Here is a 15,042-nt window from a genome sequence, read left to right as displayed (position 1 = left end):
CATTGTCTCAGCTATTAACATTCATCTCCTTGTTACTTATGCAAATTCCTGCAGCTGGCTCAAATTTCTCCCTGGAAAATGGGTCTTTGTTTTCTACTGCATTGTCAGGCTGCAAATTTTCCAAACTTTTATGCTCTGCTTCCCTTTTAAACATAAGTTCTAATTTTAGATCATCTCCTTGTGAACGCATATGACTGTTTGCTTTCAGAAAAAGCCGTGTGACATCTTGAATGCTTTGGTGCTTAGAAATTTCTTTGCCAGATACCCTAAATCATCTGTCTCAAGCTTAAAGTTCCACAGATCTCTAGGGCAGGGGCAAAATGCTGTCAGTCTCTTTGCTAAAGCATACATAGCAAGAGTGACCTTTCCTCCAGTTCCCAATAAGTTCTTCATCTCCACCTAAGACCACTTCAGCCTGGACTTTATTGTCCATGTCACTATCAGCATTTTGGTCAAAATCATTTAACAATTCTTCAGGAAGTTCCAAACTTCCCCATATCTTCGTGTCTTCTTCTGAGCCCTCCAAACTGTTGTGACCTCTACTTGTTTCCCAGTTCCACACTTGCTTCAACATATTCAGGTATCTTTATAGCAGTGCCCCACTCCCAGTACCAATCTTCTGTATTAGTCCAGTTTCACACCTCTATAAAGAACTACCTGAGACTGGGTAATTTATAAAGAAAAGATGTTTAATTGACTCACAGTTCTGCATTGCTTGGGAGGCCTCAGGAAATTTACAATCATGGCTGATACAATTAGGCTGTGTTTCCACCCACATCTCATCTTGAATTGTAGTTCCCATAATCCCCATGTGTTGTGGGAGGGACCCAGTGGGAGGTAATTGAATCGTGGATGTGGTTACCTCTATGCTATTCTTGTGATAGTGAGTAAAACTCACAAGCTCTGATGGTTTCATAAGCATCTGGCACGTCCCCTGCTTGCATTTCTCTCTCCTACTGCCATGTGAAGAAGGTATGTTGGCTTCCCTTTCCAACATGATTGTAAGTTTCCTGAGGCCTCCCCAGCCATGCAGAACTGTGTCCATTAAACCTCTTTCCTTTATAAATTACCTAGTCTCAGATATTTCTTCATAGCTGTGTGAGAAGGGACAAATACAGTGGTGGACAGTGAAGGAGAAGCAAGCACCTTCTCCACAAGGCAGCAGGAGAGAGAGAGAGTAAAGAGGGAACTGCCACACACACATAAACATCAGACCTTGTGAGAACTCACTATCACTGGAACAGCATGAGGGAAACCATCCCCATGGTCCAATCACCTCCCACCAGTCCCTCCCTCAACAAGTGATGATTACAATTTGAGATGAGATTTGGGTAGAGACACAGAGCTAAACCATATCACTCCTTTTTTGCATTTATAATCACTAATTCTTCCCCTTCTACTCACTGGAATTTGTACATCTTGCTTCTCTTCTTTTATTGGTTACCATAGAAATTACAGCATGGATCATTAACTCATTAAAGTCTAATATTAATCAGTATCTTTATTATCTTCCTAAACAATACACAAACCTTTCAAATCTGCCTGGTCATTTTTAATAATCCCTTGTTCCTTGCCTATACGAGTTTTTATGAATATATAATACCATGTATCTGTCATGGCATGTTGTACATAATAGTTTCACTGCCCTAAAAATTTGTGCTTTACCCATTCATCCCAAACCAGCCTCCTCCCACACCCATAGTTACCATTGATTTTTTATTGTCTCTACAGTGTTGCTTTTTCCAGAATGCCATATAGTTGGAATTACACAGGATGTTGCCTTTCCGTTGTTTTTCTTTTTTTTTTTTTCACTTAGCAACATGCACTTAAGGTTTGTCTGTGTCTTTCATGGCTTGATAGCTTACTTCTTTCAATCACTGAATAATATCCCATTGTCTGGATATACCTTCTTTTTTTTTTTTAACCTATTCACCAATTGAAGGACATCTTGGTTGCTTCTAAATTTTGGCACTTACGAATAAAGTTCCTATGAACATTCATGTGCAGGTTTTTATGTGGACATAAATTATGTTTTGTATTTCATCTTTTGTTTTCTTAAATATTTTATACAGACTTATTTTATTTTCCCTATATGATAATTCCAATATTTGAAGTTTCTGGGGGACTAAATCATTTTGTTGTTGTCGTTGTTGTTTTTCACTGACTCATGGTGGCTTATCTCCCTGTAATTTTTTATTGTAAGTTTATTTTATTGAATTTAAATCAACGGAAATTCCAAGGACCTACATTGGGATGCTTTCCTTCAGAAGGACTTTTATATACCTCTGCTAAAAGCCAGAAGGCATCTTTAGTGTGCCCTTCAAGGATCCTGGAGGTTCAGCTTCCTCAAGTTGCCATGGCTCCAGGTTTAGCTTCTCATTCGCAGAACGGGTGTTGGCATTTGCAACATAGTGAAAACTCCCATATCTAATTTTTTAAGAAATAGAAATTAATACCTAAGAATATGACCTCAAAGGTGTAGAGTTTTAAAACTATCAATATCACCATAAATGAGAAGATTCGTACATTTGACTATATTAAAATAAAGAACTTTTGTTTGCCAAAAGATAGCATGAAATAAGCAAAAAAGCAAGGTAGAGAGTAGAAGATATTTGCCACATGTGTAATTGATAAAGAATTAGCCTCCAGGATATATGAAAACTCTTTCAAATCAATAGTAGACAATCATATTGGAAAAAAATGAGCAAAGACTTTAACAGAAGAAAATATAAATGGTCAATAAACATACACAAATATGCTCAGTCTCATTATTAATTAGGGAAATGCAAGTATAACCACAGTGAGATACCATTAATTATCCTCTAGATGGGCTAAAATTCAACAGTTTGATAACACCAATTGTTAGCAAGGGTGTGATGCGGCAGAAACTCTGCAGACTGCTGTTGGTTAATTGATGCATTCAGTTTGGGAAACAATTTGCCATTATCTAGTAAAGTTGAAGACACATATATCCTGTGATGGTTATTCAACTGCCAGGTCGATGACCTTAAAGATCTCCTAGGATACATCCATCTGGATATTCAAAGCAGCATTGTTCATCATACCCCACACTGAATACAACACAACGTCTATCCACAGTAAAATAAGTAAATACGGCCGGGCGCGGTGGCTCAAGCCTGTAATCCCAGCACTTTGGGAGGCCGAGACGGGCGGATCACGAGGTCAGGAGATCGAGACCATCGTGGCTAACACGGTGAAACCCCGTCTCTACTAAAAAGTACAAAAAACTAGCCGGGCGAGGTGGCGGGCGCCTGTAGTCCCAGCTACTCGGGAGGCTGAAGCAGGAGAATGGCGTGAACCCGGGAGGCGGAGCTTGCAGTGAGCCGAGATCCAGCCACTGCACTCCAGCCTGGGCGACAGAGCAAGACTCCGTCTCAAAAAAAAATAAATAAATAAAATAATAAGTAAATACATCATGGTACATTCCTATGATGGGATACTTTACAGCAATGCAAATGAACAAACTGCAGTTCTACTCAGCAACATGGATGAATCTCATAAACAAAATATTGAATGACAGAAGTAAGGCACAAAAGAATATATACAGTATGATCCATTCATCTGAAGTTCAAAATGAGGCCAAATGAAATGATGTTGTTTAGGGATACAGACAGAGGTGGTAAAACTGTAGAGAAAAGCCAAGAAAATTATTATCACAAAAGTCAGGATAGTGGATATCTCTGATGGAGAGAGAGGATTTTATGACCAAGAGGGGACAAATAGCAGGGACTGGGAGAGGGCATGAGGAGGGGTTCTGGGAGTAGGAAATGTTTTATTTCCTCACATGGGTGTGGTTCCATAGGTTTTCCTTTCGTGATGATTCATCAACATGTATATTTATGTTTATGTCAGTTATATTTCATAATTGTTTTAAACAAAGGAATGACCAGCACAAGGAGAGGCAGAGGTATGACATCTAGGAAAAGTGCACAGGTAGCTTCACCATTGTTGGTGATGTTCTTAAGTTAGGTGTGGATTCATGAGTGTTCATTTCATTTTTATGCTCATAACTTACATATACTTTATATGTAAGATACATCTCATGTTAAATATGCATAAGCATTTTATAATAAATTAAAAGCAAAGAGGAATCCTGATAGTAGGAAATAGGATGGTTTGCACCAGGATTGTCATCCAGGAAGCTATCGTATAGTTAATCTGGACATAATAAGAATGTTAGAGACTGGAGTCACTGCCATCTCTTTCAGGGAAGCCCTGTTGACAGACAGGGGCCATATTTTCTACCATATTATTCTCATTCCCCTGACTACATACATAGATGCTAAGACTATAAAGCAAAACCGTGAAATGTTTATCACAAAAGTCAGGATAGTGGATACTTCTGAACTGAAGGTGGACACTCCTGTTTCTTATCTTTTTGTCTTCATAGAAAAGGCACGAAAAGACGTATGTACTAACCAAATTTCCAGGTTCCTAAATAACGGAGACTAACTCTGGTTAGTTAGAGAGAAAATGAATTTATTGAAAGGACATTGAATAGCTCACAAAATTGATGGAAAAGCTGAATAATGAGGCTTGGCACTTGGAAAGGAGCCATGGGAAATTAAGCAGCCAGAAATAGAGACCAAATCAATACACAGGAAGCATCTGGTTAGTATCCAACTGCGTCTGTCATTGGCACAGCCACCACTGGACATTGGACAGTACCCTTATTGCTTCCTCTTCCACCTCTGGAAAGATTCTAAGTGCCATTTGCTTCTTTCTGTTATTCCAGAATCAAGGTCTTAGGTAGGAGTGTCTGATTGGAAGGTCCCGTGCCCAAATTCTAGAGACAAGGGATCTGGGAAAGGGGCTATTTGTCCACACTTAAGCTTCTTTATTGGAATTTTTTCCAAATAGGAAGTGTGTTTAGATACTGGGAGGCCAAAAATGAAAAACTTCTATCACAGGGAATATTAGAAATAAACATATCTGGCCTCTGCCTATTCACAGGGAGGAGAAAAGATTAATAGGATCAATTAAGATCTGTGAAATTCACAGGGGCACGCTTTTACTTGGAGACAAGGGATTCTGCATAGTCACTAAACTGAAAGGCAGCCAGGCTTTCTCTTCCTTCTGCTTTGCAGTGCACCAGTCTTTCTCTTTTCTAGTTTTTCTGCCTGTGATTGGCAGTGGGAACTGGGGTGGAATTTTGATCAGTCCTGCCAGGCCAGGAAGCTATCTTCAATTCAGGAAAGTGAGGCGTGACCCTGCTGCCATCCCCAAACTGGCCAGCATCAGAAAACTTTTCAAGGGTATGTTTTTGGGTGCATGACAAACCATGAAGACAACTGACATTTGGGCCGGGCACGGTGTAATCCCAACACTTTGGGAAGCCGAGGTGGGAGGATCACATGAGCTCAGAAGTTCGAGGCCAGCCTGGGCAACATAGTAAGACTTTGTCTCTACAAAACATAAAAATATTAGCTGAATGTAGTGGTGCATGTCTATAGTCACAGCTACTTGAGAGGCTGAGGCAGGAGGATGGCTTGAGCTGGGGAGATTGAAGTTGCAATAGGTGGTGGTAGCACCACAGCACTCCAACTTGGGCAGGCAACAGAGCAAGATCCCATCTCAAAAAAAAAAAAAAAAAAAAAAAAAAAAAGACAGCTGACATTTGGATTATTGTTTGGCTGGTGATCTAGTTTTTCTATCATGAAAAACCCTGGAGGAAAAGAGGGACAGGTGATAGGATTCAGACTCTAAATTCCACCCTATACTTCCAGTTAGCGGTCACTTAGACTGGCTGGTGATACAATCTAATATGAAATGGCTATATCAGATTCGTCTCTTTGAGAATCTGAACTTGGAAGAACTGAGCCCTCAGCAGATGTGGAGAGAGAAGAGAAACATGTGAGAGGCTGTGTGATAGTTGCCTTGGTATTTGATGACTTTCTATGATCAGCTGCAGGCTATAGTCTCCCTACAAATAGTTAATGAACACACTAATGAAGTCGGATCACATTTATGAATAAATGCTGATTAAAACAATGAGATAGATGTCTTCTCCTTCTCCTCCTCCTCCTCCTCCTCCTTTCTCCTCCTCCTCCTTCTTCCTTATTCAAAATGTCAGTAACACTGTTGGCAGAGGTATAAGAACAGTTGTGTTCTTACACTTTGCTATTGAAAGTATAGATTGATAAACTTTCTGGAAGAGAGCTTGGAAATACATAAATTCATACCAAAACTTTAAAATTATGTGTGTCCTTTGACCCAACAATTACACTTCTTGGAACTTTTTTATTTTTATCTGTTTTAGAGATAGGATCTTGCTTTATTGCCCAGGCTGGCTTCAAACTCCTGGGCTCAAGTGATTCTCTCACCTCAGCCTGCTGATAACTGGGACTACAGGCACACGCCACTGCACCTAGCCATTGGAATTTATCCTAAAGAAAGAATTTAGGATGTGAAAAAATATTTAGTTATAAAAGCTCATCACAATGCTATTTACAATATGAATATTTCCAAACTGTTGGAAACAATCTAAATGTCCAGCAGTATAGACTGACTAAATTATGATGGAAGCTTAAAATAGTATATTCAGCCATTAAAAATGATTTTGCAGAAACTTACTTTTAAATGAGGCTTCTGAGTCAAAAACAAAAACAATTAATCATTCATAGCAAAAGCAGCAGCCAAAGCAACATCCCATGTTGGTTTCCAAGGGTCATCCTGAGAGCGAGATGGTACCTGCACATGCAGTGGGGTGCATAACAGGAGAGGAACCCTGTAAAAATTAGGAAACACTGATCTTATATATAACTGCCAGAGACGTGCCCATCTTCCCCTCCAGGGAGGGAGAAACCTTAGTTTACTCTGGAATGTAAGCAAATCTTCTCCAGGAAGGGAGGAAGAAGAGTTTTTTATCTTTACTATCCTGGTCCATCTCCAGGGAGGGAAACATGTCTACACTTTACTATCCTGAGATGTCTCCTTATATAAGTATTCTTGAATTGTTTGCAATTGCCTTTGATCAGAGGACTTGAGCCATGCAGAAAAGTGAGATGTTCAGGGTGAATCTTCTTCTAACATTGATTGTATGTGAAGGGCAGAAGATTGTTTCTGAAACTGTCAATTTTTTTTCTCAGTTTGAAAAGATTTTTATTTTTTATTTCCTATTTTTTAGAGACAGGATCTTTCTCTGTTGCCCAGGTTAGAGTACAGTGGCATGATCACAGCTCACTGCAGCCTTGAACTCCTGGGCTCAAGCCTCAGCCTCTCAAAGTGCTAGGATTATAGGCATGAGCCACCACGCCCGGTTTTGAAAAAGTTTTAAGTTTGGGAAAATAATATTGCATAGATGTATTTGACATGGACATTGTTTAGAATATGCTAAGTAAAAAAGTGAATTATACATGGCATGTAGTAAGATCCCATTTTTTAACAATTAGGTATAGTATTTGTCTATGGAGAAAAAAATCTGGAAGGGCGTATACCAATATATTAATAACGTTTATGTTTGGCTGAGAGATAGCATCATTTGTTTTAAAATGTTCTTTCTGTTTATATGTGTTTTGTTTTTTCTCCAATGAATGTAGCAGTTTTTGTGATTAAACTTCTCTCTTTCCCTTCCTTTCTTTCTTTCCTTCTTTCTCTCTCTCTCTTTCTCTCTTTCTTTCTTTCTTTCTTTCTTTGACCGGATCTCACTCTGTTGCCCAGGCTGGAGTACAGTGGTGCAATCATAGCTCACTGCAGCCTTGAACTCCCAGGCTAAAGCAATCCTTCTGCCTCAGCCTCCTGAGTAGCTGGAACTACAGGTGCATACCATCACATCTGGCTAATTTTTAAACTTTTTGTAGAGACAGAGTCTCCGTATGTTGCCCAGCTGGTCTTGAACTCCTGGGCTCAAGTGATCCTCCTGCCTTGGCCTCCCAAAATCCTGGGACTACAGGTGTGAGCCACTGCACCTGGCCTTAAATTTTTTCTTTGTATCTGAAACTATAATTCCACTTTTTCTTTCTGTCTTCTATTAAGGGTAGATATCAATAATATGGGGTTTTTGTTTTGTTTTGTTTTGTTTTGTTTTTTGCTAGTTTAGCTAAATCTTGGATAAACTTAAACTTCCCTATAGGAGGGAAGAGAAAAGGGTAAGAGGAAAACAACAATACTAAGAGAGAGGATGGAGGCCAGGCGAGGTGGCTCACACTTGTAGTCTCAGCACTTTGGGAGGCTGAGATGGGTGGGCTGCTTGAGCCCCAGAATTCAAGACTAGCCTGGGCAACATGGTGAAACCCCATCTTTACAAAAAATATGAAAATTTGCCAGGTGTGGTGGTGGGCGCCTGTAGTACCAGCCACTCAGGGGACTGAGGTAGGAGGATCGCTTGAGCCCAGGAGGTCGAGGCTGCAGTGAGCCTTGAGTGGGCCACTGTACTCCTCTGCACCAGACAAAACCAGAGAGAGCATGGGGGAAAAGTAAAAACGGAAACTTGGCAGAAGAGGCAGGTCTTGCGGGGGTTTGAAGTGAAATGCTGTTTGATATAAACTCCTTTATCCACATCCCTTACAAAGTCAGTAAATTCTATGATGTTTTTGTATGAGTGGAATTTTTAGTGGGAAGCTCAGAGAAAATGAAGAGGAGACAATAGTAATATAGGTTGCAGTTTGGGTGTTGTATAGGAGCTTCAAACAAACATGCTTAGCTATATTTAGATTAAATGATCACCTAGAACAGTGGTTCTCAAACTGTTAAAAGTTATTAAGGATCCTAAAGAACTTTTCCTAATGTGGCTTTTAACTATGTATTATTTACCATGTTAGAAATTAGAACTAAGAAAATTTAAGATCACAAGAAAATATAAACCTTCAGAATGATCACATCGTTACACATCGGGTAGACTCTGGAAAACTCTCTTCTACATTTGTTGGTGAAAGAGGGTGAAAAAGACAAATAACAAGTTAGCATTATTATTAAAATAGTATTGACTTCATGTTCCCCCTGAAATGGTCTTGGAGTTCCAAACCACAATTTGAGAACCACTGATCTAGAAAATTAGTATTTTGTCAGGTAGGATATTGACTTCTACTTCTGCTCCATTTTCTCTTTTCTCTCTAGTGTCCTGTTGTTTGCACATTGGACCTCTTCTGATTCTCTTATCTTTTCTCTCCTGTTGTTCATTGTTGTCTTCTTGTTTTTCTTCTCCTCCCCCCCACTCCTCCTCCTCCTTCCCCTTCTTCTTTCTTCTTCTTCTTCTTCTTCTTCTTCTTCTTCTTCTTCTTCTTCTTCTTCTTCTTCTTCTTCTTCTTCTTCTTCTTCTTCTTCTTCTTCTTCCTCTTCCTCTTCCTCTTCTTCTTCCTCTTCCTTTTTCTTCTTTCTTCTTCCTCTTTCCCCTCCTCCTCCTCCCCCTGCTAATCTTCCTCCTCCTCCTCCTCTTCCTTTTTTTCTGAGACAGGGTCTTATTGTGTCACCCAGGCTGGAGTGCAGTGGTACGACCACAGTTCACTGCAACCTCGACCTCCCAGGTTGTTGGAACTACAGGCACACGCCACCACACCTGGCTAATTTTTAAAATTTTTTTTATAGAGATGGGGTTTCACTATGTTGCCCACGCTGGTCTTGAAATCTTGGGCTCAATTAATTCGCCTGCCTCGGCCTCCCAAAGTGCTGGGATTACAGGTGTCAGCTACTGTGTCTGGCCTCTTTTTGAATTTCTTCCTGGGAGATTTCTATAATATGTCTTCCAACCTAATTCTTTGAATGCTTCTTTAATTTTTTTCATTTTTATTTTTTGTGTATAGCATCCTGTTTGGTTTTGGGTATAATATTTTCTTAAATTTCTTTGAGGATATTAATTATTGTTTTCCTCTCCTCCCTATATGATCTCTATTTCTTCCAAGTTCTTTTTAATGTTTGTTGTCTTCTTTGTCTTTTGTGTTAGAAAAATTTCCTCAAATATCTGATGGTATTTACTTGTTTGCCTGTAGTTAAGAGTGAAGCACTAAGAACTGAAACTCTGTGACTAGCTGGGGCCTGTTTACTGTGGGCCTTGCTGTAGAATGCTCAGAGTCATTAGAATGATCTTAGCACTATCTGACAAATCCATGATAATGCAGAATTCAGTTGGATGTCATTTAATGTCCATAGGGGTGTGACCCTACCATAAAGAAGGACATGAAAACATTTTGGGATTCTACCAACTCCAAAAAGGTTTTAACAGACTGTGATGGTTAATATTGAGTGTCAACTTGATTGGATTGAAGGATGCAAAGTATTGTTCCTGAGTGTGTCTGTGAGGGTGTTGCCAAAGGAGATTAACATTTGAGTCAGTGGACTGGGAGAGGCAGACCCACCCTCAATCAGCTGCCAGCACCATCTAATCAGCTGTCAGGGTGGCTAGGATAAAAGCAGGAGGAGGAAGCCGGGCGCGGTGGCTCAAGCCTGTAATCCCAGCACTTTGGGAGGCCGAGATGGGTGGATCACGAGGTCAGGAGATCGAGACCATCCTGGCTAACACGGTGAAACCCCATCTCTACTAAAAAATACAAAAAACTAGCCGGGCGAGGTGGCGGGCGCCTGTAGTCCCAGCTACTCAGGAGGCTGAGGCAGGAGAATGGCGTGAACCCAGGAGGCGGAGCTTGCAGTGAGCCGAGATCCGGCCACTGCACTCCAGCCTGGGCGACAGAGGGAGACTCTGTCTCAAAAAAAAAAAAAAAAAAAAAAAAAAAGGCAGGAGGAGGAAAGTGGAAGGACTAGACTGGCTTAGTCTTCTGGCCTCCATCTTTCTCCCATACTGGATGCTTCCTGCCCTCGAACATCAGACTCCAAGGTCTTCAGCTTTTGTACTCTTGGACTTACACCAGGGGTTTGCCAGGGGCTCTTGGGCCTTTGGCCACAGACTGAAGGCTGCACTGTCAACTTCCCTGCTTTTGAGGTTTGGGGACTTGGACTGGCTTCCTTGCTCCTCAGCTTGCAGACGGCCTATTGTGAGACTTCACCTTGTGATTTTGTGAGCCATAATAAACTCCCTTTCATATACACATTTATCCTATTAGTCCTGTCCCTCTAGAGAACCCTGACTAACACAGAGACTTAAATAGGAATCCTGGGCCGGGCGCGGTGGCTCAAGCCTGTAATCCCAGCACTTTGGGAGGCCGAGACGGGCGGATCACGAGGTCAGGAGATCGAGACCATCCTGGCTAACACGGTGAAACCCCGTCTCTACTAAAAAAAATACAAAAAACTAGCCGGGCACAGTGGTGGGCGCCTGTAGTCCCAGCTACCCGGAGGCTGAGGCAGGAGAATGACGTAAACCCGGGAGGCGGAGCTTGCAGTGAGCCGAGATCCGGCCACTGCACTCCAGCCTGGGCGACAGAGCAAGACTCCGTCTCAAAAAAAAAAAAAAAAAAAAAAGAATCCTGAGGATCCAATGAAATGACCGTATCTTTACGGGTAGTTGGAAAACATTACATATCCAAGGAGAACTGAAGAAATGTAAAACCAAGTAGTGATGAAAGATGTTACCTACAATCTTTTTTTTGAGACAGGTTTTCCCTCTGTCACTCAGGCTGGATGCAGTGGTACGATCATGTCTCACTGCAGCGTCAACCTTCTGGGCTCAGATAATTCACCCACCTTAGCTTCCTGAGTAACTGAGACTACAGGCACACACCACCACATGCAGCAGATTTTTTTGTATTTTTGGTAGAAGCAGGGTTTCACCATGTTACCCAGGCTGGTCTCGAACTGCTGGGTTCAAACGATTCACCCACCTTGGTCTCTCAGTGCTGGGATTACTGTGCCTTTCCTAGCTACAATTTTATTTGGGGTTGCAAACTCCAGGAACAAAGGAACATTTAGGACTGAAACTCAAGGACTGGATTTTAGAGTCCAAAATGTAGTGACTACAGAAAGGAACTTAGCTTGGCAATCAGTCACAAGAAATGTTTCCAGGGTGTCTTATAATTCCAAGTCTCATGCTCAGCTGAAGTCTTTGGTCAGAGTAAACTCAGCCAGCTGAGAAGATGATGTTCCCCTAAGTGGAAAGGTAATATTTCTTCAAATGAACAACTGTCTTTTTTTTTTTTTTTTTTTTTTTTTTTTTGAGACGGAGTCTGGCTCTGTCGCCCAGGCTGGAGTACAGTGGCCGGATCTCAGCTCACTGCAAGCTCTGCCTCCCGGGTTCACGCCATTCTCCTGCCTCAGCCTCCCGCGTAGCTGGGACTACAGGCGCCCGCCACCTCGCCCGGCTAATTTTTTTTTGTATTTTTTAGTAGAGACGGGGTTTCACTGGGTTATCCAGGATGGTCTCGATCTCCTGACCTCATGATCCGCCCGTCTCGGCCTCCCAAAGTGCTGGGATTACAGGCTTGAGCCACCGCGCCCGGCCCACAACTTTCTTTAACTTTATAAAATTTAGAATTTAGGAAAGTTACAAAGTAAACATATGGTATTAAATGTTAGTTAAAATCCTTATTTTAGGTACTTCTTTTTATTCTTTTTTTAAAGATGGGGTCTTACTCTGTCCTGTCAAGGAGCAGGTGTCCCTGAGAACCCAAACATTCCAGAGAGTATCTGAGAACCTACCTGGGAAAAAAGTCCCATAACACATATAGTAGGCAAAGAGCCAGAAAATTAGTTTAAAAGCAGCATAGGGATGGGAGGCAGCATGGGTCTCTAAAGCTGTCCTGCTGCTGTCCGGGAGTACCTGCTATGTTAAGTCCTAACAAACTCATCTACTTGCTCAACTGGACTTGTCTGGGTCATTGTTTGGTCTCTCGGCTCCCTCCCAGTTTGGGGGAAGGTTTTTCTATGTGATTCCAGGTTTTTCTCATTACAGGCATGGCAATACATGCCTGTAGTCCTGAGCTACTTGGGAGGCTGAGTCCAGAAGTTTGAGGCTGCAGCGAGCTATGATTGCACCACTGTATTCCAGCCTGGACGGTACCTTGCTCAAAAAAAAAAAAAAAAAAAAAAGGCATGTTAGAGAAATAGATTAGCCTGTGATTCCAATTTAACATATAAATTGTGTAACTGACTTAGATTTGGGATTCAAGATTTAACACTTACTAAATTTATAACAGTATTGGACCATTTAAGAGAAATTAAGTCCTATTGTATTTATAAATTTAATTATTATAAGACTTATTATATTTGAGAAGTTATTTGTAGGAGCTTTTCCTGGGAAGTTTTGTTATAAGCCAATTGAAGAATTTAAAATGAAAAGGAAATTATTATATGCTGGTAATAATTTTCATTTGTTTGTTTGTTTGTTTTGAGACAGGGTCTCACTCTGTCACCCAGGCTGGAATGCAGTGAGGCCATATCAGCTCACTACAACCTCCGCCTCCTGGGTTCAAAAGATTTTCCTGTCTCAGCTTCCCGAGTAGCTGGGATTATAGGCACGCACCACCACAGCTGGCTAATTTTTTAATTTTTTGTGGAGACGGAGTTTCCCCATGTTGGCCAGGCTGGTCTTGAACTCCTGACCTCGAGTGATCTGCCCAACTCGGCCTCCAAAAGTGCTGGGATTACAGATGTGCACCACTGTACCCAGCCATGTTTGTTTTTTGAGACAGAGTCTCACTCTGTTGCCCAGGCTGGAGTGCAGTGGCACAAACATAGCTCACTGCATTCCTGGCCTCAAGCAATCCTCCCACCTCAGCCTTCCAAGTAGCTAGGATTACAGTTATTTATTACATTTATGAATATGATTTTAAAATGATTAAGGGAATTAATTAACTAGATGCTAAAAGTCCCCTTAAAAGTTAATATTGCATTTTGGTAGATTTTATAAACCTACCAAATCATATCTGCCAATTGAATTTAAAAGTTTAAGGAAGAACGGGGTTTTAAAATTTGCAGTAGGTAAAATATGAATTAAAAAGAACAAAATGGGCCGGGCGCGGTGTCTCAAGCCTGTAATCCCAGCACTTTGGGAGGCCGAGACGGGCAGATCACGAGGTCAGGAGATCGAGACCATCCTGGCTAACACGGTGAAACCCCGTCTCTACTAAAAACTACAAAAAACTAGCCGGGCGAGGTGGCGGGCGCCTGTAGTCCCAGCTACTCGGGAGGCTGAGGCAGGAGAATGGCGTGAACCCGGGAGGCGGAGCTTGCAGTGAGCCGAGATGGTGCCACTGAACTCCAGCCTGGGCCACAGAGCGAGACTCCGTCTCAACAACAACAAAAAAAAAGAACAAAATGGTTTCTGAAAAATTTTTCTGTGTGCAATAATTACCGTTAAATGCATAAAGTACCCACATTGACAATTTGATGAGAATTGGACGTTTTTATTGAGAAATTCCCACATGACAGTGTATGTGGGTCATTTCTCTGGATTGTCCAGTTTCCAAGAACAGTCCTTCAATCCTTTGCCTGTGTAGGAGTAACCTGCGCAGGGCTGGCTTCATGGGCCAGCATCCCATGCAGTCTCACAGGGCCCTGCTCTTGGAAGGACCTCACGCTTGTTCTAATGCTCTGCTGTTGCCATCTTGAAAATTTTATTTTAAACAAGGAGCCTTACATTTTTATTTTGCACTGGGCCCTGCAAATTCTGTAGCCAATCTTGCCCTGTAGTCAGAGTTCTGGCAGCCAAGCAGTGGGAGAGGGCTGGAGTTTCAAAGGTCAGTGTGCAGACTCTCCCCAATCCCTGAGTTTTCTCAGTTTCCTCCCTCTCACCTGCCAAGTTGTGCCTGTTGTCCACAAGTCCATGGTCTCTCCAGTCCAACTTTGAAAGATCCACTTTCCTGCCAGGGTTGCGGGGAGGGACTGTCAGATGGCCATATGGGCTAGAGGAGGAGGAGATGAGGGGGCTATCTAGTTCCCCTGCTTTTGCTAATTCTGTGGTAGGAATTACCTTGCCTTTTTCATTTGTTTTTTTGAGACAGGGTCTCATTCTGTTGCCCAGGCTGGAGTACAGTGGCATGATCATAGTTCACTGAAGCCTTGAACTCCTGGACTCAAGGATCCTCCTACCACAGCCTCCCGAGTAGCTAGGATTACAGGTGTGTACCACCATACCCAGCTTGAATCACCTTGTTTTTGAGGCTTTCTCCCCTGCAGACACTTGCAGAATGGAAAAAG

The 15,042-nt window shown here is 41.8% G+C and overlaps 1 long non-coding RNA gene across 3 annotated transcripts in view; it reads left to right on the top strand.

Moving 5' to 3' along the window:
• The window catches only part of LOC105470264 (uncharacterized), a 36,265-nt gene that overhangs the window by 6,965 nt on the left and 14,258 nt on the right, over positions 1-15,042 (top strand). For all 3 annotated transcript variants that reach the window (XR_011620310.1, XR_011620308.1, XR_011620309.1), the window contains exon 3: positions 14,847-14,963. This is a non-coding gene — a long non-coding RNA (uncharacterized lncRNA). The remainder of the gene's footprint in view (positions 1-14,846; positions 14,964-15,042) is intronic.

Source organism: Macaca nemestrina, chromosome 2, assembly GCF_043159975.1.
Source record: "Macaca nemestrina isolate mMacNem1 chromosome 2, mMacNem.hap1, whole genome shotgun sequence".
In the NCBI taxonomy this organism is placed as follows: domain Eukaryota; kingdom Metazoa; phylum Chordata; class Mammalia; order Primates; family Cercopithecidae; genus Macaca; species Macaca nemestrina.
This window is presented reverse-complemented; position numbering and strand designations above follow the sequence as displayed.